Below are 24,540 nucleotides of genomic sequence, written 5' to 3'. Positions count from 1 at the left end.
ATAAATATTAAACATTCCGGTCCCACTTCATATTAAGTGACCTTAACTAATATGTACCTATACACAGGAATTGATAGTTTGTTACAATGTACTTATTGTGTAAATACATGTATTTACTTTGTACTTATGCTTGATTCAATACATGTATGTAATTACATCTGTAATTATCTTTTGTAATTACATTGGTAAATACACTGTTTACCATCCCTTACACCTTAACCCACCCTTAAACCTACCCATACCACCAAAACTGTCCATAACCCAACTCAAAAGCACCACAAGTGTTCTCAAATACATTATAAACACAGTAAGTACATTGTATTTATTTTTTTGATGTAAGTACATAGTAGTTAAGGACACTTAATATAAAGTGGGACCAACATTCCTATTATTCATTCAAATTGATTATAAATAATATAAATTAGGCTCATGCTAGACATAGTAGTTATTATTACAACAATTAAAGTCTTGTTTCAGGTAAGGGTAAAACCAAAGATTGAAAAAGATATTTTAGACAACACACAATATTAACACATACAGTACACTACATATATTATTGTATAGTAATGCCAAGCATTCCCTACTCTGCCTTCTCTTAAAATTTTTAATGTGGGTAAATTATACATGGTTCACAACGAACATGCTTTTCAACTCAGCTAAAACATGGTAAAGATTAGCAAACCGTGTTAATTCATTAAAGGATACGTTATTCCCTCACAAAAGCTGTTTATTTAGTATAGCGACACCTCTCTTTCATTGACACCCATAAAAAACACTCTCTGGTCTCCTTTCCCATGTACTGGGTTTTTGCTAGAAAGGATACAGATGTAGCCAGAAGTAAACAACAATTATTAAATTATAAATATTCTATTTTATTCAGTTCGATTCATGTTTATTTATATAGCTATTTTCACAATGTGTCAAAGCAGCTTAACATAGTTCTAGTAAAGTAAAGATTTCAGAGTTCAGTTTAGTTTATGTCAGTGTGGTTTAAATTTCACTGCTGAAAGTCCAAACACTGTAGAGCAAATCCACCGAAGCGCAGCTCCACAAGTCCTGATCCAAGCAAGCCAGTGGCGAGGAAATAAAATAATAATAATTATAATAAATAAAATGTATTAAATTACCCATTAATAGTATTTTACTAACATTTAACCCAACTCTAAACCCAACCATCGCTAAAGCACTTTTAGACAACCCGGGCTCATTGTGGAAACGTAGTCCCGCGGACGTACGGCTGCAGTTTCTGTTTTTGCGAATCCGCGAGAGGCCGCTGTTGCGCGCTTTTTCGCACCTCGGACGCCTCTCGCGGGCGCGAACCGATGTTCTCGCGTGAACCCGCCGGAGGCCCCGTCCGACTGACCGGATGATTGACTGCGCGACCGGCCAATCGGCCGACTCGCCCTCCTCCTTCCCCGAACCCGACCAATTTTGCCGATCGACTCGAGCAACAGTTCACAAAAGAATAAAAGCCCGGATTTCGCCGCGTTCTCGCCCTGTCACTAAACTCGTTCACTTAATTTTTGGGATTCTGTTTTCGTCTTACCTGATTGCTGGAGCTGCCCTTCCCTGGACTCGAAACCGGTCGCCGCAGTCGACCCCTCTCCGCATCTCGAGCCTGCCGACGTTACACGCTGAGCTGAGTGGACAAACGGGTTGCAGCGGGGAAGCCCTCCACAAGGAGGTGAGGCAAGCGCGAAAGGAAACAGCGTCACACCGCCCCGCAGCGTTCGTTTGAAAAAAATTTACGCGGCCATGCGTACCCCCCGGGACGTATTCCGCTGTCTCCAGAAACGTCCGTGGGACTATGTTTTCAGAATGAGCTTGGGTTGCTTTTAGAGGTCAGAGGAGTGAGGTTTACCTGCACAGTATTTCACTAGCTGGCCTCTGCTACTCTCACCCCCTAAACCTCATTCCCATCCGGGTCACAGCACCAATGTAACCCACCAATCCTATTGCACCCAACCCGCTCCGAGCTGGGACCGAAGTGGCGACTTTCCGCATGGGAGTCAGTTGCTCGAACAAGGAGGCTAAAGACCATGGCCTCTTGCGTCTGTCACTAGAGCACCTTTAGAGGTCAGAGAAGTAGAGTTTACTTACACAGCATTTATAGCTGACTTATGCTACACTCACCCCTAAACCTCATTTCCATCCGGGTCACGGCACCAATGCAACCCACCAATATTATTGCACCCAACCTGCTCGGAGCTGGGATCGAACTGGTGACTATCATGAGAGTCAGTTGCTCTAACAAGGAGGTTGAAAACCATGACCTCTAGCATCTGTCGCTAGAGCACTTTTAGAGGTCAGAGGAATGAGCTTAACCTGCACAGCATTTCAATAGCTGGCCTGCGTACACTCACCCACTAAACCTCACTTCCATCTGGGTCACGGCACCAATGTAACCTGCAGATTCTATTACACCCAACCTGTTCGGACCTGGGATCGAATGAGCGATTCTTTGTATGGGAGTCAGATGCTCTAACAAGGGGTCTAAAGACCATGGCCTCTAGCATCTGTCGCTAGAGCAATGTAAGATGTCAAAGAATTGAGGTTTACCTACACAGCACTTCAATATCTGGGCTCTGTTACACGTATAGCAGTGACCTAGCAACTGATTTGAGAAAAATATGTAAAATTGTAGATTTAAATGAAGCAGAAAATCCTCTGTGTTTGTGAAAAAGACTTTACCAGTCTTGCTGTCCTAATAAATCCACTGAATCCAAGCTAAACGCTAAATCCACAGCCTGGAGATATGCGGGATTTGTGCTATTTCTATCTCTTGTGCCTTTTGAAAACTTTCCAAATGAACAAGAATACCTCCTCTCTCAATCCCCCAGCAAATATCAGACTGTGAATGTGAAGTCCTTAAATGGTGCTGTCGGTTCTCCTAACAGGCCCATTTATGGGGTACTGGCTGAAACTGCTGAGCGGTAAAGATGCTCAGATACCTTAAGGAAGCTCAAAAACAATCATTGACAGGACATTATGATTAGAGGAAGATTTAATAGGGAACAAAAACTCACTCTGTGTGCAAAGAATGGGTCCTATTGTCATTAGCAGTACTCTTTCATCTGGAAAAAGGAATGCAAAATTCTTTTCATCTGCAGGAATGCAAAAAATGTTAATAAACATAAATCCTTCTTTATTGATGCCCTAGATTTAAAAAAAAATGCTTGAATAGTCAATATGAGGAAACAAAACTAATTCATATGGCCCTATAAAATTTGTTTTATTTTTTACCTTTTTTCCAACCCAGGCTCATGCTGAAAATGTACCGCTATATACATTTCTGGAGAGGGCCAATATGTCCCAGGAGCTACGTTTTTTTTTTTTTTTTCAGTATTTGTTTTCGCGAATCCGCCAGATGCTGCTGTGTACGTTTTTTTAGATCTCAAATTTCTCTTGCGAGTGCCATTTGCACCTGCTGTTCTCAGGTAAATCCACCAGATGCTGCTGTCCCTGGCCCCTGTTCGACTGACCCAACCTTCTTACCTAAACATAACCCACAGTGTTTTGAAAAGTAATTCAGAAAAAGAAAATCCCTGGCAGCAGCCTTATTTTTACCACATTTTCAGGTTTTACCACATTCTCACCCTGTTATTTACTTGTTTATTTTATTTTTTGGCTTCTGTTTTTGTCCTACCCACTTTCTGGAACTGTTTTTCGCCGGACTCAAACCCTATTGTTGTGGCCAACTCAATGTCACAAGTATGCCGACGCATGCAGCGAGCTACCGAACAAACTGGTAACAGCGGGAAAGCCATCAATACAGAGGTAAGCAGTCAGCTGGTAAGCGCGGAAAGGTACAGCATTATATCGTCTCATAGCGTTTGCTTTAAATCAAAATGCTTCCATACATACTTCGAGCTACATAATTCGCAATCTCCAGAAATGTATGTAGAGCTACAGGCTATGAGCCTGTGCTGCTTTTTTGATTTTTCTAAACTTCACTTCAGTCCTTAAATAAAACTTTATGTTAGCTATTTTCTTAAAATAATACAACAATTTAATAACAATTTATCAATATTTCACAACTACATTATAAACATTACTTTTATTATAATATTTTCATTCAAGATTAATGGAAGAAAATGTATGATTTAAATTATTAATTTGTATTATTATAGGCATCACGTTGGCACAGTGGGTATCTTGTGTCGCCACAGCGGCAACTTATCCAGCAAATGTTTTACACAGCGGATGCCCTTTATTGGAATATCAAGCCAATTCCATGCGTGTTCAATAATTAAAGGTCTGCAGAGGGTTTTCTTCAATGGCAAAAATATTAGTAATTTATTAGATACAAATGAATAATTCGATGACAGAGCTCTGTGTTATCTTACCCCAATGCAATACAAGAATTACATTCAAGAGGTTCGCAACTAACATACATTTCCTGACTCCAGCATATATACACAACTGATATTAACAGGTGGAGTTTTTGGTGTATCGTCACTTATCAGTCATTCTGCAGTCCTTTGGCTCTTGTACCCCAGACATACTTCCTCCTTCTGCAACACTTCTCTGCATACCAGAATTGAACAATTACGTGCATCTTTAATATATTTCACAACTTCTACAAGCATCATGCTCCTTGTGACATGTCTTGTAAAAAGTATGCAGCACAGTAAAAAAGAGAAAGTGTGCCTGGTCAGTATATGGTATCATACAAAAGAAAAAGATTTATTATCGTTTGTTGGTCTAAACATTTTTCTAATAAAAAATTAAGACAAAAATAATATATAAAAATAAATTCCTTTTGTCCACACCTTCCACCTGCAACCTATCACTGGGAAACATCCATACACATTCATACACGACAGCCAATGTAGCTTACCCAATTCACCTATGCCACATGTGTTTGGAATTGTGGGGGAAACCAAATATCAATGTTATTTTGATATCCAATAACAACATCAAAGGACATTGATATTTGGTTGATTTTAGGTTGTGTTGGAAAGTCACCAAAATCCAATGTCGAGCCGACATCTTAAACCAACGTCATATGGACGTCAAATACTGACATTTATTCGTCAGGTATGGCAACCAAAATACAATGTCTGATAACGTCCACACAACATCAAGCTGTAACATTATTAGATGTTAATATTTGGTTGATTTTAGGTTGGACCTTGGACATTGTGTGTGTGTGTGTGTGTGTGTGTGTGTGTGTGTGTGTGTATGTGTGTGTTTGTGTGTGTGTGTGTGTGTGTGTGTGTGTGTGTGTGTGTGTGTGTGTGTGTGTGTGTGTGTGTGGGTAGGTGGGTGGGGGGATGTCAGTTTAGTTTGTCTTATTATTCATTCATTCATTCATTCATTTTCCCTCAGCTTAGTTCCCTTATTCATCCGGGGTCGCCACAGCGGAATGAGCCGCCAACTATTCCGGCATATGTTTCATGCAGCGATGTAGACTTTATATTTAAAATATTATTATTCACAGACCCCAGATCAAAGCAGAATATGATCATATGAACAGTCCTTTTATGCCAAATTCCATATCAATCTTTGTTACTTCTGGATTCAGCGATTCCCATCTGCATTTTCCACACTATGAAAAACACACAGCTCATTCTTCATTCTTAGTGATGCAACTACATTCACAAAACCCAACTGGATTTGATTTATCTGGGAGGAAAACAGCCTCTACATGCCCTGCTTGAGCTATATATAGGGTACATTTGAATGTGTTTGATCTCCAGATATGGGCTGTGTCTATTCCCTATGGTGACTGACGTTTCCCCAACCTGTCTTCCCAGCTCCAGAAATTCAGATGTGAGTCCTGGAGCCTGTGTGTAATTAGACCGCACTGTCTGTCCAATTGCATTTGTGAGTGTGTTTACAGGTCTGTGTGCATGCATGTGTATGTGAGCTGAAAGAAAAAAACGACCTAAGGCGAAGGCATTTGGAGTAATAATGCTTACAGTTACTATGGTTTGGAAAATAATCAGTTATGCATTCATGTTTTTTTATTATTATTATTAAAGATTGGAGTACAGTTTGCAAATAGAAGCAATAAGTGTATGGTAAATCACAGTGTTTTGCTAGATTTGCCAAAAAAGACTACAGTCCAGAAATAGAAATTAATAGAAACATCAAAATCAAAAGCTGATTATAGAGTAGGGGAGAGAGCTCAAATGCACTGCAATTTAAGAAAACACATGCAAATAGAAAAACAATAACAAACCGAAAAAGCCTTTTCGTTAGTTTGACAAAACACTTGGGGCATTATCATACACCCGGCGCTATGCAGCGCAAGACGCAATTGTTGCTAGTTTCATCTTGGCGCAAAAGTTGTTTTGACGTTTTGCGCCACACTTTTAAATAGCAAATGCATTTGCGCTCATATGTGCGTCCACAGGCGTTCTTGTCTAAAAAGGAGGTGTTTTGAGGTGCATTGCTGGCGCGGTGCTATTTTGAGAAACTATAATAGTCTGTTCTGTAGACCAGAACAAATCAGGTCTATTGTCCAGCGCAGAACGCGTTAGTGTTAATGCGCCTCGCTTACACACTGCCTAATACACACAAGATGCGCAAATATCTTTACATATATAAAAAATTATTAAATTATTAAGGATATATATATAGGATATAATAAGGATATATATATATGATATAAATAAAAAGGATTAAAATATTACAAAACATTACTTTCTAGCCTACATAAATATAAAAACCATACTTTCATGCCTTCTTCATCTCGGGGTTTTTTCAGTTTATTCGTGACAATTTGCTTTTGTATAATATTATTATTATTAGCAGTATTATTTTTTATATCCATATTTATATTTGTTTTATTAAAAACAAGCTTAGCTTTGCCCACCTGTCAGGTTTAAGACCATATAGGGCACAGAATGTGTATTAGGATAAAACTCAGTTTTTCGACCACACTTCGTTATTATTGTTCATTTATTTGTTTGCTGGAAATTAGAACTGAATTTAGAAACAGTTTAGAAACAAATCTTTGCGCTTAACAAACGAAATTAATTATTTATAGGCTAATTGATGTCTGTGCATACAAGGTTTCCCCCACGAGAGCGAAAGTGAAAGTAGATAATGAGAAGGCCTTATTTCTCATTCTCACGCTGTAGATGCTCTGTTAAACTGTTTTTTCTCTTGTAAATCGTTCAGTTTTTCCACATACAAAGTCCGCCATGTAAATAGCAAATGCGCTATGGCGCGACGCAACTGACTCTTAAAGGGAATGGGTAATTGGTTTATTCTTAAAACAAACCTATAACTCATTAAGACAATAAGCTCAACCCTTTTAGACCATGTGCTATGGCGCAAAACTGATTTTTCTGTCCTTATATTAGCAAAAGTGGATTCTTACATGGCCTTGATGCGTTTGCGCCCTGCGCTTTGCACTTTGCGAATGGATCATCAAAATAGAGCCCTTGCACTTAAAGGGCTCTATTTTAACAATCTGGGCGCAACGTCTAAAGCGAATAGCGCAAAAGCATTAAGATTGTGCCCGAATCGCTATTTGAAGGACATAAAAATACGCTTTGCGCCACAGCGCATGGTCTACAGGTTGTGCTTCTTTTCTTAATGATGGGTGTATTTTGAGCATAACATGCATTAAACCAATCAGTGTTTCATCTTCCATTCCCTTTAAAAGTCAGTTGCGTCGTGGCATGGCGCATTTGCTATTTACATGGCGGACTTTGTCAATGGAAAAATTTAATACTTCACTATTATATTTAAACTAAATATATTTAGTTAGGAAAATATTCAACCTTTTTTACATTTTTATTATTTGTTAAGCTTAAGAGATTTCTTTCAAAAGCATTTAAAAATTGTACTAATGATAAACTTTAATTGTGCACTTAAAGCCGTCAGTCATGAATGTCAGGTTTGTCCAAAAAAAAAAAAAAAAAAGAAATAAAAGAAGAAAACCTAATTTTTGTGTCACATGTGCTGCATCACAAAGATAGCTCTTCATGCACTATTTAAAACTAACTGAACTGTTTTGACACATTAAATATAAAGGAAAATCAGTGCTGAGGAAGGTAACATTGCCTCTGCTTTCTAAAAGCTGCTCTTTCAGTCACACTAGCTCCTTTATCTGGCTCTGCCACCTCAGAAAGCTCAGACTTCTGTTATTAAGAGAAGCTCCTTCTCAGACTGTTTTGACTGAGCACAGAATAATGTCTGGAACAACTGTCAGCAGGGTCTAGCAATTTTCGCATCACATCTTGGAAACACTATCCAAATCTCCATAGTACTGTCTGAAAAATCACCCCAAAGATTTTAGAAATAAACAAAGTTAGTACACTGCTAGAATTTACATTGCCTGAAAATAAGTGAACACAAGCATATGCAGATGGTTACCTGGGTGTTGATATGAAGTGCATTAATCCCTACACACTTTTTCAACAGTTATGGTATTTTTCCCATTCATTTTTCTGAAGTATTTTTAAACAATAATAATAAGAAAATGGGCGGCACATGGTAGCTTAGGGTTAGCACTGTCGCACAACAGCAAGAAGGTCAATGGTTCGAGTCCCAGCTGGGCCAGTTAGAATTTCTGTGTGGAGTTTGCATGTTCTCTCCGTGTTGGCATGGGTTTTCTACAGGTTTTTTTTTTTTTTTTGATAAGAAAACTATGGCAGACTTCCCCGTCTTTTGTTTTTCATTTGATCAGCAAACCACAGCCGTGGACAGCAAGAGAACGAGGTGTGTGTTTATCAATTAATTTTTATAATATCTGCTTATTTGCAGTTCTTTGATATAGTTAACCTTGTATCACCGGTATCTCAATGTCAAGGAGGAGCAGTGTGTAAGCGAGACGCACGCTGCGCCGGACTTTAGACCGGGTTTGTTCTGGTCTAAAGAAAAAACTATTACAGTTTCTCAAAATAGCAAGGCGCCAAATCACACCTGCTTTTTTAGACCAGAACGCCTATGGACGCACATATGAGAATGTAAATACATTTGCTATTTAAACACCTTGGCGCAAAATGTCAAAACGAATCTTGCGCCAAGCTGAAAGTAGCAAATAACAATTGCGTCACGCCTTGCGCCATATTAACCCTGTTTTAGCAAAGCTGTCAACGTTGATGTTTATTAGAAGTCTATTAAACACAAAATTGTTTGCTGGGATGGTTGGCAGATATTTTTTCTTACTGGTACAATAAAGTTAGCAACAGATCGTTTCTGCATTGTGAGATACGTTACCTAATTTAACAGATTATCGAAAAGAAAAAAGCAGAATGGAAACATCTTTATTGATTGTTGATTAATGTTTAGGTGTAAATTCAATTCAAAAAAGGAGGTGGAAAAAGACAAACAGAAAGACTTAAAGACTTAAAATAAAGAGACTAAATGGACGACAAAGTCATACGTACATCAGCGTACTCTGTAAAAAAAGATTTTTTCAGTTGAAGACTCGTTCATTCATTTTTCTTTGGCCTAGTCCCTTAATTCATTAGAGGTCGTCACAGTGGAATGAAATGCCAACTTATCCGCCATATGTTTTACACAGCAGATGCCCTTCCAGCTGCAACCCAGTACTGAGAAACAACCATACACACACATTCACTATGGCCAATTTAGTTTATTCAATTCACCTATAGCACATTTCTTTAAACTGTGGGGGAAACCGGTGCCAACATGGTAGAACATGCAAACTCCACACAGAAATGCCAACTGACCCAGCCGGGACTCAAACCAGCAACCTTCTCGCTGTGAGGCGACAGTGCTAACCACTGAGCCACTGTGTCTCCACTTAAAGACTCTTGGAGGTAAAACGTTTTAAATAATAAAATATTTGCTCAGATTTTTGACAAACAGATCTATAACATGAATTGACCAAAATAATCTAGTTCTTATTAATCTTTTTAAAGAATCTGTTTCATATTTTGGTCTGTAGCAACTTCTCAGTTAATGGTTGTAAAATCACCCGTTTACCTGATAAACAGGATATCCTTCTTCTATGAAGCCAAGGACACTGGTCAAGCTGTTCTCTTTCCCGGTGAGACCTGACAGTGGTGATGAAAAACGAGTGTTAAAATGACCCGTGAATTCAGGAGGCTTTTCTCAACTAGGTCAGAGCACCTAGGGAAGAGTAAGGGTTGTTCCAGAGAGATTATCATGAGCGTGAGCAGAACAAAGACTGCAAGAGACAGACTGTAAAGATTTGTACAATTACTCAATAATTTACTGGTGATACATGGTGTATATGTTTAATTTAAAACAATCCCATCTATACAAAAAGCTTGTTCGTACCATTACACATCTGTTCAGTTGGCTATAAGAAAAACTGGATTCTCAGAAGCATTTTTTTCTTCTATTTCCTGATGGAGTTTGTATTCTCTCTCAACTGTCCTATATAGAAATGTCACACATGGTAATATATGCAAATTAGACACATGAAGTAAAAAATATAAGCCCTCCTGCAAATTTTTTTGTTCCTTTTCAAATTTTCCATATGATGTTTAACAGAGCTAGGAATTTTTCACAGTATTTCCTATAATTTTTTTTTTTCTGGAAAAAGTCTTATTTGTTTTATTTTGGCTAGAATAAAAGCCGTTTTTAATCTTTTTAAAAAAACATTTTGAAGTATTTATGAATTTCCTAATTAACCTAGTTAAACCTTCAAACGTCACTTTAAGCTGAATACTAGTATCTTAAAAAATATCTAGTAAAATATAATTTACTCATGGCAATGATAAAATAAATCAGGTATTATAAATGAGTTATTAAAACTATTATGATTGGAAATGTGTTTAAAAAATCTTCTTTACTTTAAACTGAAATTGGGGTAAAATGTACTGTGAGGCTAATAATTCAGGAGGGCTACCAATTCTGACTTCAACTGTATATGTCATTATCACAAGGGAGATGCTTACAACGGAGTGCAGATCTAAATGCAAATTTATTATAAAGAAAATGGTCAGGCAGGCAATGATAACAATCTGGAGCAAACTGATGTATACAGGGAATCCAGAGTCGTGGTCAAATAACGGGCAAATGATCAGTATAGGCAGGAGGCAGACTACATAAACCAAACAAAGGTCTAACACGGCAAAACAAGGCAAGGAAAGGAAAACACGTTGTAATGTTAACTTGACAGGTACAACACTCAGCAACAATGTGTGTGTGTGTCTGTGTGCTGTCTTTATAGTCTTTAATCAGTCTATGAGCAGCTTCAGCTGTGAGTGTTTGCAATCAGACAGGATGAGAAACCGGTGTGTGTGCGCAGTGCATGACTGAATCTTGTAGTCCATATAATAATGATATAATTTTTAGTTCTATGTGATCTGTGCATTTACCAGTGATCTGCAGCTGCTCGATCGCTGGTGATCTTAAGTCATACAAGTTCATATTTGTTTTTTTAAAAATCTAAAATATGTCATATATTTAGAAATAATGGCTTTATATTTGAAAAAATGTCTGCTTACCTATTTTTTTTAAACAATTGGAATTACAAATATATCTTCACATTTATTAGATAGAAATATATATATATATATATATATATATATATATATATATATATATATATATATATATATATATATATATATATATATATATATATTGCCACAGATGAACATAAAAACTAACTAACATATATGTACATATTTAAAATTCCATATGTAGCATACATGACATTAATGGTTATTGGATAATCAGGTAATCAGTGGTTTTACCACAAATTGTAATCACATGTCATGATTAAGTCAAGCACAATACGATTCTGGATTAACATCTATGCTGATGCTGGAACATTATTTTTGTTGGAAAATGTAATCCAAACCTATTCCCTACTCCTAAACCCAACCATAACTGTACATTTTCCCAAAACTAGAGGGAGATAGTTAGATAACAATCATGTAGAAGTGCATAAACCTAACCGTGAGCCTAATCCTAACAAACCGTAAACGTATCCCTTATTCTGATTGGCTGATTGGAATGTTATTCCAGGATCAACATAGCTGTTAATCCAGGAACATGTCCTACTTGGTAAAATCAGGTTGGCAAGTGGTAATCAGTACCAAAACAATGCTTAGACTTGCACTAAACTGAAACTATACAATTTTTATAAGGGTGTCATGGTTTTTGTTTAAATATTTTTACAATACCATTTTTATATATGCATACAGTTGAAGTCAGAATTATTAGCACCCCTTTGTTTTTTTTCCTCAAATATTTCCCAAATGATGCTTAACAGAGCGAGGAAATTTTCACAGTATGTCTGAAAATATTTTTTCTTCTGGAGAAAGTCTTATTTGTTTTATTTCAGCTAGAATAAAAGCAGTTTTTAATTTTTTAAAAACCATTTTAATGTCAAAATTATTAGCCCTTGAAGGCTATTTTTTATTCCGATAGTCTATAGAACAAACCATCGACAATAACTTGCCTAATTACCCTAACCTGCCTAGTTACCCTGATTAACCTAGTTAAGCCTTTAAATGTGACTTTGGGCTGCATAGAAGTGTCTTGAAAAATATCTAGTCAAATATTATTTACAGTCATCATGGCAAAGATAAAATAAATCAGTTATTAGAAATGAGTTATAAAAACTATTATGTTTAGAAATGTGTTGAAAAAAATATTTTTGTTAAACAGAAATTGGGGAAAAAATAAACAAGGGGCAAATAATTTAGGGGGGCTAATAATTCTGAATTCAACTGTACATAAATAGTATGGTGAAGTCTGACCTCCTGGCTCTCATCTAAAAACCCTCTTTTGTCCAATTAACTGGCAACCTCTTAACATTTAGCAATCTAAAATGTAAACATAGCCAAATTGCATTCACTAATGGCTGAAGATCTTATTGTCATCGATTCGCCATGTTTGCACAATTGCCCCACTGATAATCCTTAACCATTGGAACTAAATGGGTTTCACTTAATTCAAGTTAAAGAAAACACAAACTGGGGCATCCAGGTAGAGTGGATTATCAGTTTTTTTTTTTACATGAAGCACAGTTTTGCATTGTTTTGTAATATTCATTGTGCACTTCTGCACCACAGTATTGTGCCCTTTGACTTTTTTAACACCAGCCTCCCTCTCCGATCTGAACAACCCCAGAGCGATGCAGTTGGACGCCCCCACGGTCTTCTTGAGCACGAGCAGCATTTTGTGCGTATTCAGGACGGCAGTGAGCAAAACACTATTACTTCAGGAATTTACATTTAAATGAATTCTATCTATCACTATCTGAGAGCATGCATGTGTTTTCTTAAATTTTAGCAGGTTAAGCGATAGATAGATAGATAGATAGATAGATAGATAGATAGATAGATAGATAGATAGATAGATAGATAGATAGATAGATAGATAGATAGATAGATAGATAGATAGATTGATTGATAGATAGATAGATAGATAGATAGATAGATAGATAGATAGATAGATAGATAGATAGATAGATAGATAGATAGATAGATGATAGATAGATAGATAGATAGATGGATAGATGGATAGATGGATAGATAGATAGATAGATAGATGATAGATAGATAGATAGATAGATAGATAGATAGATAGATAGATAGATAGATAGATAGATAGATAGATTGATAGATAGATAGATAGATAGATAGATAGATAGATAGATAGATAGATAGATAGATGATAGATAGATAGATAGATGATAGATAAATAGATAGATAGATAGATAGATAGATAGATAGATAGATAGATGGATAGATGGATAGATAGATAGATGATAGATAGATAGATAGATAGATAGATAGATAGATAGATAGATAGATAGATAGATAGATAGATAGATAGATAAATAGATAGATAGATAGATAGATAGATAGATAGATAGATAGATAGATAGATAGATAGATAGATAGATAGATAGATAGATAGATATACAGACAGACACAGACAGAAAGAAAGAAAGAAAGAAAGAAAGAAAGAAAGAAAGAAAGAAAGAAAGAAAGAAAGAAAGAAAGAAAGAATGCTAGACTTTTAATTTTTCCAATCCTACACCCTACCCAGCCGGCACACGACCGACCTTCAACGTTGAAATATGGTTGAAATAAGGTCAGATGTGTTTTGAACGTTGAAATAATGTTGATAGAACGTTTAATGTTGAACGGTTGAAAAACAGCCTGCATATGACAAGGCTTCAACGTTGAAATGTGGTTGAAAATAGGTCAGTAGTTGCTTTAATGTTGAAACAATGTTGAATGATAAATGGTTGAAAAAAGTTACAGAAATCCTTGTACAAATCAAAGTTGACATTTTTTTATCATGATCTGTATGTTGAATTAACGTCATGGCTTCACCCAATATTCAACATGTTTGGTTACCATGGTATCAGAGGACTCGGCGCACGCGGCCACGCGCAGCGCTTCACTTCACTTAATTACGACACCTGACCTGCAGTGCAGCAGAATTCAGAGGTAAGCGTGTTTTTAGATGCCTTAATGTTTTATTTACCCCCCGATTTTGTTTTACACACAGTGTATCTTAAATGTGACTTGGTGTAGTGTTTCGAATTTTGAAGCATTTAAAACTTTCCAGTTTGTTTTTAGTCTTGTTTGCGCTCCGGTGACGCAGCTAACCTCGAGGTAATGTCACATGTTTAACGTTAGTCTAAATGAGCGTTTTTATGGCAAATTCAAAGCGATAAACTCCAAACGCAGTTTAAAGTTACTGAGCAACGTTATAAAACAATATCCTTTTTATACGCTGTATTATTAGTGTTATTATTACAAAGTGAACTGCTGTCGTTTCACTGTTGTTGTTGTTTTTGCTTTTAGACATGTAACTTACTCCAGAGACGCACTAACTTGCACAGCATTGAATGGAAAAGGCTTTGTCCATGTAAGTTTACTTTACCTTTAACTAAGCTATCTGTTAAATCTTCTTGGTGCTTTGGTTGGTGATATTCTCTTTCTAATCTGTTTGTTTATTGATTGTTAGGCTATGTTGTGATATTATACTGTTATATTGATATTATTATTGTGAAATGATGTTGTGATGTTATACTATGTGACAGTATTGGGGAACAAATATGTATTTAGTGAGAAATTAATGCTTAAATTACACTTTGTATAGTAGCAGATAAAAGGTGTAATGGGTTTTAACTTTCTGAGTTTTCTGGAAGGTCCAGTTGAGGGGCATCAAGAACACGCAGATAGCCTATCTGTGTCAGCCTGGACAGACTGCAGTTCTGCTACTCCACGCCAAGGCTTTTGTATGGATGTCTTGACTGCTACTGTGTTCTCTAAAGGTATTACTGGAGCAAAACAACAGCACCTGTTACAGTGAAATTTGTATTCAAAAAAATAGTGATACATGTGTAACAGGTCCAGTACATTTGATGTCATTGAGAAGTTGTTTTTATTAAATGTCATTAAAACAAATAAATAAACATGCTATTTAAATAAATCTAAATATTAAAGATATTAAGATGACAAATGAAATGCATCATCTGTCTTGCGAAAAGGGTCTACTTAAGAATTCTGGTGTTTTCCAACTGAAAGGGATAGTTCACCCAAGAATGAAAATTTACTCACATTTTACTCCCCAAATGGTTTAAAACCATTATGAGTTTATTTTGTTGAACACAAAAGAGGCTATTCTGAAAAAAAAAACTAAAAACCTGTAAACATTGACCTCCATAGTAGAAAAAAATACTATAGAAGTCAATGGTTAAATAGATTTGCAGCTTTCTTCAAAATATCTTTTGTGTTCAATGTGGTCAGTAAATGACGACAGAATACAAATTTTGAACTATCCCTTTTATTCTCTGTCCTACATGCAGACTTTTGCAGAAGTGCTACTCCTTCTAGAGTTTTTCTCAACCATGTCTAAAAAGCTTTAAACAGCTTTTACAGTACATGTAATGGTTTACAACAACTTATAATTATTAGATGTGTTGAATGTTTCATGATTCTTTACTGCAGCCTTGGTTAAAAAAAAAAAAAAAAGCAATTTTTTCGAGAATCTGAAATTTGAATTCTAGAATTGCTGGCACCAGTAGTGGCGAAGGGCTTCCTGACGACATCACACCTAATTCTTCACTTCTCTTAGTTAGGAATATTCAGATGGATGAGTCAAAATTATTGAGTGTGGCGATATTATTGGACAAATTTGGATTCAATAAAAAATAAATATTTGAATTTCACTTTGTATAATAGCTAATACCAACTTAATTGTAACCTCGTATTTCATTTATTGCAGGTTTTCTGGAAGCTCTATTTGAGGGCATCAAGGACATAGTGATGGCCTAAACCAGTGTCAGCCTAGACAGACAGACATCTATTGCAGTTCTGCTACACAAGACCAAACTCTCTGCTTTTGTATGGATGTCTGACTAGTACGGTGTTCTCTAAAGGTATAACTGGAGCAAAACAATAGCATCCGTTACAGTGAAATTTGTGTTCATAAAAGATAGTAATATGTGTAACAGGTCCAGTACATTTGTCATAAAGGTTAAATCACAGTAAGTACTGTAAAAATAACTTGTTTGCTTTCGCCACAACAGGTCATGGTGTGTGCATACTGCTCGTAGTAAACACACACGCTGATCTGATGCGGGAGAGATATACGCAAACACGTTTGTATTTACTGTTTTGTTTTGCCTCACTAAAGTGTTGTTGGAGCTTGGTATGTTCACAGTTGAAATCACTGAAGTCACATGGAACGTTTTGACAATGTGTTTTTTACCTTATCTTGACAATAACCATCTTGGGACCATTGCTGTCTGTAGAGGATGAGGAGCATTTAATCTAAAATATTTTAGTTTGTGTTCTGAAGATTAACAGGTCTCTGGGATGACACAAGTAATTAATAACAGAACCTATATGAACACTTAATGTGACATGTAATAATGAAATAGTGGTCCTACATTCACAAATGTGAGCCATTATTATAAGACCCATGTGAACATGCAATTTTTATGATACTAATAATAATAATGGAATAACAAATTGCTTTTAGTGTTGTGTTTGTGAGAGAGAATCTAACCATATATTCTACACATTTTCTTGATGATTTACTGAAATATTTGTCTATGTTCCACTGTCACAGGTGCTCAGTTTTGCTGCAGTAATGCTAAACACAATAGATGTACTTTATACAAAAAGAAAAAAAAAAACTAAATATTTAGCATGCAGACCTGCAAAGTGAAGGAGTAATGTCAGGTTTAGATTATAGCATGAGTTTTCACTATTGTGAAAGTGAAGCCATTCATTCACAATGAATTGGAATAGCAAACCTCATTATTGATTTTGTAGGAAACTCACCTGGTGTTTGAGAAATAAATATGTATTTAAGTGCTAGACTGATATAGATGTTTTAGTGTTTTACACTTGATTCTTTGTCCCCAGTGCCATCTTTTACCTCAAGTGTTTCTCTCAACCTATAAAACCTCAAACAGATGTAATGTATTTCACTTGTGATTCTTAGTTGTGAGTGATGTTTTTTATTTTATTTTTTTACTGCATCCACTTTAAAAATGGGTATTTTGTAAACTTTGTAAACAGAATTGAAGCGTAGTTTAGTTACTTAATTTAATTTAGTTAGTATCTGTCTTTCTGAAGACGGTAACACTTTACAATAAGGTTGTATTAGTAAGTGTTAATGTATTTACTAACATGAATAAAGAACAATGAAGCATCTTTCATATAAAGAAAGTACAGTTCATGTCAGCTCAGTGCATTAATGTTAACAAGCATACATTTTGATTTTAATAGCATCGGGACATATTTCAATTAATTAAATGATTAATAAATGCTGTACAAGTATTTGTTCTTTGTTCATGTTAGTAAACATTAACTTTAATTCATGAAACCTAATTAAAAAGTGACTATTTAATTGTATGCCTTTTTTCTGTATTTGAGTGTACAGCATGTATAGTAATCTGCATGGTTTTAATGAACTATGTATGCTGTAAATGTTGCTGTATATTTAGAATAATTGAAATAATGAGGTGTGTATTAAATAAATTGATACACAGACTAAGTTGTGTATTTGTGTCGTGTATTTTTTATTAGTAAAAATTTGTTTGCTATATTTATGGACTTTGCGTTGTATGTAATTTCTATTTAACTTCCGTTGAAATGTATGACGGTGAAACAACGTCACGGTATCAACGTTGATCCAATTTGCAAAATCGAAAGGTAATTCAACGTTGATCCAACGTCTACAAAACGACCACAATTCACCCATGAAGAAGGTAAGAGGTGAAACAACGTTGTGATTTCAACGGTGAATCACCGGTGGTGGTCCGACGGTGAAACAACGTCACAATATAAACGTTGATCCAATTTGCAAAATCGAAAGGTAATTCAACGTTGATCCAACCATAGACCTGACGTTGATTCAACGTTGAATCACCGTTGAAATGCCGGCTGGGTATGCTTCTCTTTATGCTATCCAACACCTGAGCATAAACTTAGAAACAGTGTTGCGGCAGAGCATCAGCAGCAAAGTCAAAATGGAGGCCAGGTGAAGGCCTTAAAGTAAATAAGTGAAGTGAAGAGCGCGCTGAGGGCGAGAACGCCCAAGGCAGACGTGCAAACAAATTACAGCTGGGACACATGAGTAGGACAAGGCCACTGGATACCAAAAGACGTGCTTAATATAGCAGTATGAAACATCTTGAATATCCAAGCGTTTGATTCTGCCGAGAACAAGTAATTGTGCAATGACCTTAAAACATGCAAAGTGAAAAATTCAGGCTACAGATCTGCTCCCATTCAGCTTTTTCACTCAACAAGCTGGTCTTTTGGCCTTGGGATAATTTTACTGATAGTTGGGTTGTATAACTCATCTAATTTTTAACTGTATAGTGAAAAAAAAAAATCAGTTCCTTTGATTAAATAATGATCGCCTGAGCACAAGCCTTTGATCCCAGACTTCAAACATTTGGTTTTTAAAGAGTCGGTCCTTAAGGAAAACTCACTTCTGGACGTAGATTTACAGAAGCACACTTGCTCAGGGACAGTTTCCAGAGCATGAAATTGGTAAAATGGCTTCATGTTTTCATATTTTAAACAGTCAGTGTACCACAGACAGCTAAAATTGGACTCCTGCCTGTAGGGTGAGTGGGAGGAAGCTTTATGCATCTAAAGTCAACCTGTTAGTGCTTAATGGTCGCCCCTGTTTTATGACAGGACCAATAAACCCAGTTAGTGCATCAACTGTCCTTGCCCAATTCAATTCCATCTAATGATTTCCGTAGGGCCGGTAACTGGGAACAAGTAACTGGGGTGATTATCTGTTAAGCTGCACAAGCATATCTTCAGCAGTAATATACTACTTTAACGCAGTGACGCGAAGCCCTTCAGCAGGAGCTGCAGGGTGAGAGCATGTTTCAACTTAGCAACTCTTTGGTCCTTTTGCAGACCTGAGATGGTGCTGTTATCTACAGCACTTCCTGCAATGGATCAAACATTAGTGCTACTTATGTAGCTCAAGAGAAGATCGGATGATATTTTTTCTCTTTTCTATGTCAGTGGGAGGAATATGTTTCCCATATTCGAAGCAGAACTGTGTCAGAAAGCATTCGATTGTATGCCAAAAGACTTGAAATTTCATTTTATTTCTGGTGTCTAAATGTCAGTCTGCTGTCATACTCAGAGAGCAAAGGATGGCATGTAAGCTGAGATGAAATGTTCAGCATTTTGAAATGACAGAGTAAACACAAGCGTATACACGACAATGATGTACTAAAAACTGGAAAGTTTTTCCTTTGAGGTTTTAGAAAGTTTTGTGTGCAGATGACAATGCTGTCAAAACTATCTCTGTTCAACACATCTGCTATAACAACTAAGAATACTGTATATCTGAGTAGTAAATCTACACTTGGGATTCATAAACACAGTATCAAAAGAAGCACAAACATTGAGGCCTGCATTCGAAAACTATATTTACATAGTTTATATGGTATAACAGTATTTAATTAGAAAATTTGAACAGATAATACATAGAGATAATAACAGTTCCCCTTCGGTTGGGGAACTTCAGTGCCATGAATGGGAGGATTCGGATCAGAAGCCGCTTATCTGGAGAGTATTGAACGGGCCAATGAATGAAATTAATTGGCAGCGTAAGCTTGCGCAGGTGTGCGACATCTGCAATTATCTCAGCATATAAGCACACCTGAAGCCAGCAGACGCCATCCTTTTCGCTTCAGATCCTTTCTGAGTGAGTCGATGAGGGTTCCTCTTGCTGATCAGCACTTCAGAGCGAACGAGTGTGTCTCCCGGTCCAGAGTGGGTCTTCGCGGTGGCAGACGGTCGAGCTGGGTTACTCCCTTGCCTGCGGTTCTTTGGGTCCGGTCCTCCAGAGCGGTGCGTATAGTTGCAACTTTCCTAAAAGAGCAACACAGTCGTGCAGCACGTCCTTTTCAGGATGGCGCTCCGACTGTGCGTTTCTGGATGCGGGGGTTTCCTGTCTCCGGATGATGGACACGATCACTGCATTGCATGTTTGGGGGTCCAGCATGTTAATGCGGTGCTCGCGGGCGGTTCATGTCGTCATTGCGATGCCATGACCGTTGCACAGCTAAGATCGCGGCTAACTTTCGCAAGAGAGCGAGCCACCCCAGTTGCCTCCTGTTCTAAAAAAGCAGCGGGCGCTCGGGCAGATCTGAGGGTTTCAGCGGGAGCTAATCCGCCGCCCACGGGCTCGCGGACCTCTCGCTCCTCACGGCGCTCCATCCAAGCTTCGGGTGGTGAGAGTGATCCGTCTAACCAGATGGTAGCTCTCACACTCGCTGACACCGGAGATCAGATGTCCTCCGCGGCATCGGAGGGTGGGCTTTCACTGTCCGACGAAGATCCGGACCCGCTCGCCCCCTCCGGGCAGGTGAGCGCTGTCAAATCGGATCCTGAAGCGGACATGTTAGCCGTGCTTTCCCGGGCTGCTTCGGCCGTGGGGTTGGAGATGGTTTATCCCCCAGCTCCGCGGCCGGACCGACTAGATGGGTGCTACGTAGAGGACCAGAAGGCGAAGCCTTCGAAGCCTCTCGTCCCCTTCTTCCCGGAAGTGCACAGTAGGCTCACGCAGTCCTGGAGGGCACCTTTCTCTGCCCGTGCTGCGTGTGCCTCCGCCCTCACCGCCCTTGACGGTGGAGCTGCCAGGGGGTATGAGGCGATCCCGTCAGTGGAGCGCGCTATCGCGGTCAATCTTTGTCCGCGCGGCGCCTCTACGTGGCGGGGTTTGCCCCGCCTCCCGTCCAAAGCCTGTAGGTTGTCTGCCTCCCTCGGAGCCAGAGCTTATAAGGCTGCGGGCCAGGCTGCTTCTGCTTTGCACGCGATGGCCACCTACCAGCGCTACCAAGCGCAGGCGCTGGCCGAGCTGCACGAGGGCGGGTCCAACCCAAGCTTATTACATGAGCTGCGCACCGCGACCGACTATGCTCTTCGGACTACTAAGTCCGCCGCGTGTGCGCTGGGGAGGACGATGTCCACACTTGTGGTTCAGGAACGCCACCTCTGGCTAAACCTGGCCGATATGCGCGACGTTGACAAAGTTCGCTTTCTTGACTCGCCCATATCCCAGGCTGGCCTGTTCGGCGACACCGTCGGTGAATTCACCCAGGAATTCAAGGCGGTGAAAGAGCAGTCGGATGCGATGGGCAATGTCATCTATCGGCGTGGCCGTAAGCCCGCTCCGCCCGCCGAGCCATCCACCTCCGCTGTTCCTCGCCGAGGGCGCCCGTCAACGAGTGCTGCCCCGCCCCCGCCTGCGCCTCCAGCCAAGCGGGCGCGGCGTTCACCTCGAAAGCAGGCAGCCCCTCCTGCCCAGGGCGCCGTTAAGTCCGGTAAACGGACCGCGAAGCGTCCCTGAGACAGGCCATCCGGAGAAGAGGAAACTTGCTCTTTCCCCGCTGGAGGGCGGGGCCCCGATAACAACGGTACTTTTCAGTGCCACCAAAACATCAGTAAAAGAGCACTTTTTCCCTTCCCCGGATGTGACTGCACGAGTTCTGCCAGTCCGGGACGCGCTGCCTTCCGGCTCGCAGACTCTACGTGCTTCGCCAGTGGCTCACGAGCGCTGGGGGGACGGTCTCCCTTCCCTCAGCCCTCCAGCCCCCTCTCCGGAGTCAGGGTGCGGAGCCAGAGCGAATCGCTCTCCTCCAGCTTTTCCGCGGGACCCTCGTGCTTCCCGGATCAGCACACCCACTCCGCGCTGCCCCACCGCTGGTACGTCAGCGATTGTAGCGATGACTCCATTAGCGAGGGCTCTGCCTGCCTGGTTAGCGCGGGCCAGCCCCTCGCGGTGGCTCATATGCACAATCAGACTCGGTTACGCGATTCAGTTCGCGAAACGGCCCCCCAAGTTTACGGGCGTGTATTTCTCCAGGGTCAACCCCCTGTCCGCCCCTGTCTTGCGAGAGGAGATTGCTGCCCTCCTGGCGAAGGGTGCAATCGAGCCGGTTCCTCCAGCCGAGATGGAGAGTGGGTTTTACAGCCCATACTTCATCGTACCCAAAAAGAGCGGTGGGTCACGGCCAATCCTAGATCTGCACGTTTTGAACCGCTGTCTGCACAAGCTGCCGTTCAGAATGCTCACGCAGAGGCGCATTCTCCAATGCGTTCGTCCTCGGGATTGGTTTGCAGCCATAGACCTGAAGGACGCGTATTTCCATGTCTCCATTCTTCCACGCCACCGCCAATTTCTGCGGTTTGCGTTCGAGGGTCGAGCGTGGCAGTACAAGGTCCTCCCCTTCGGGCTCTCTCTGTCTCCGCGGGTCTTCACCAAACTCGCGGAGGGTGCCCTAGCGCCCCTTCGGCTCGCGGGCATTCGCATACTCGGTTATCTCGACGACTGGCTGATTTTAGCCCACTCGCGGGAGCAATTGATTATGCACAGGGACGAGGTGCTTCGGCATCTCCGCCTACTGGGGCTTCAGGTCAACCGAGAAAAGAGCAAACTCGCCCCCGTGCAGAGGATTTCTTTTCTCGGGATGGAGCTGGACTCGATCACCATGGTAGCGCACCTCTCCGAGGAACGCGCTCGCCTGTTGCTGAACTGTCTGAGGGAGCTCGACAGCAAACTAGTGGTCCCACTGAAGTTCTTTCAGAGGCTCCTGGGGCATATGGCATCCGCAGCCGCCGTCACGCCGCTCGGGTTGCTCCATATGAGACCACTTCAGCACTGGCTTCACGATCGGGTCCCCAGACGCGCATGGCACGCGGGCACACACCGGGTCTCGGTTACTGCGCTGTGTCGCCGCGCCCTCAGCCCTTGGAACGACCCCTCGTTCCTACAGGCCGGTGTGCCTCTAGGACAGGCGTCCAGCCATGTTGTTGTTTCAACAGACGCTTCCAACACGGGTTGGGGGGCCGTGTGTCGCGGGCATGCGGCTGCGGGCCTCTGGAAGGGTGCCCAGCTGCATTGGCGTATCAATCGCCTAGAGCTGTTGGCAGTGTTCCTCGCTCTCCACCGCTTTTTACCGGTGCTGGAGCGGCAACACGTGCTGGTCAGGACGGACAGTACGGCGGCGGCGGCGTATATCAACCGCATGGGGGGTATGCGCTCTCGCCGCATGTCTCAGCTCGCCCGCCGTCTGCTCCTCTGGAGTCACCCGCGGCTGAAATCGCTGCGCGCCATTCACGTCCCAGGCACGCTCAATCGTGCAGCCGATGCGCTCTCACGACAGCTGTTACGCCCTGGAGAATGGAGACTCCACCCCGAGTCTGTTCAGCTGATATGGGCGTGATTCGGGGAGGCCCACATCGATCTGTTTGCTTCCCCCGAGAACGCTCACTGCCAGTTGTTTTTTTCCCTGACCGAGGGCTCTCTCGGCACGGATGCACTGGCCCACAGCTGGCCTCGGGGCATGCGCAAGTATGCGTTTCCCCCAGTGAGCCTGCTCGCGCAGTTTCTGTGCAAGGTCAGGGAGGACGAGGAACAGGTTCTGCTAGTTGCGCCCCTTTGGCCCAACCGGACCTGGATATCAGAGCTCTCACTCCTCGCGACGGCCCTCCCCTGGCGGATCCCTTTGAGAGAGGACCTACTCTCTCAGGGACAGGGCACCATCTGGCACCCTCGCCCCGATCTTTGGAACCTCCACGTGTGGTCCCTAGACGCGAGGAAGACTTGGGTAACCTACCGACTGCGGTGGTTAATACCATCACTCAGGCTAGAGCCCCCTCCACGAGGCGCGCCTACGCCCTGAAGTGGAGTCTATTCACTGAATGGTGCGTCTCTCGCAGAGAAGACCCCCGAAATTGCCAGATTAGTGTTGTGCTCTCTTTCCTTCAAGAGAAGTTGGACAGCAGGCTGTCGCCCTCCACTCTCAAGGTTTACGTGGCCGCCATCTCCGCTTATCATAGCGCGGTAGCTGGCGGCACCGTGGGAAAGCATAACCTGGTCATCCAGTTCCTTAGGGGTGCTAGGCGAATTAATCCATCTCGCCCCCCTCTCATGCCCTCTTGGGATCTCGCCCTCGTTCTCACGAGTCTGCGATCCGATCCCTTTGAGCCACTCGAATCAGTATCTCTAAGATTTCTGTCCCTGAAGACAGCTCTGCTGGTTGCGTTGGCCTCCATCAAGAGGGTCGGGGACCTGGAGGCATTTTCGGTCAGTGACTCGTGCCTGGAATTCGGG

At 40.8% G+C, this 24,540-nt stretch overlaps 1 long non-coding RNA gene across 1 annotated transcript; it reads left to right on the top strand.

Annotated features, from left to right (window-relative positions):
- Window positions 1–14,297: 14,297 nt before the first annotated feature.
- LOC147840388 (uncharacterized) lies at window positions 14,298–17,940 on the top strand. The gene is made up of 4 exons (XR_015511990.1): window positions 14,298–14,372; window positions 14,733–14,796; window positions 15,080–15,205; window positions 16,159–17,940. It is a non-coding gene; the product is annotated as an uncharacterized LOC147840388 (long non-coding RNA).
- Window positions 17,941–24,540: the final 6,600 nt, after the last annotated feature.

The sequence above is a fragment of the Danio rerio genome, chromosome 16 (assembly GCF_052040795.2).
Source record: "Danio rerio strain M-AB ecotype USA chromosome 16, GRCz13ab, whole genome shotgun sequence".
Lineage (NCBI taxonomy): Eukaryota > Metazoa > Chordata > Actinopteri > Cypriniformes > Danionidae > Danio > Danio rerio.
The sequence above is the reverse complement of the archived record's forward strand: the minus strand, read 5'-3'. Positions and strand labels throughout refer to the sequence as shown.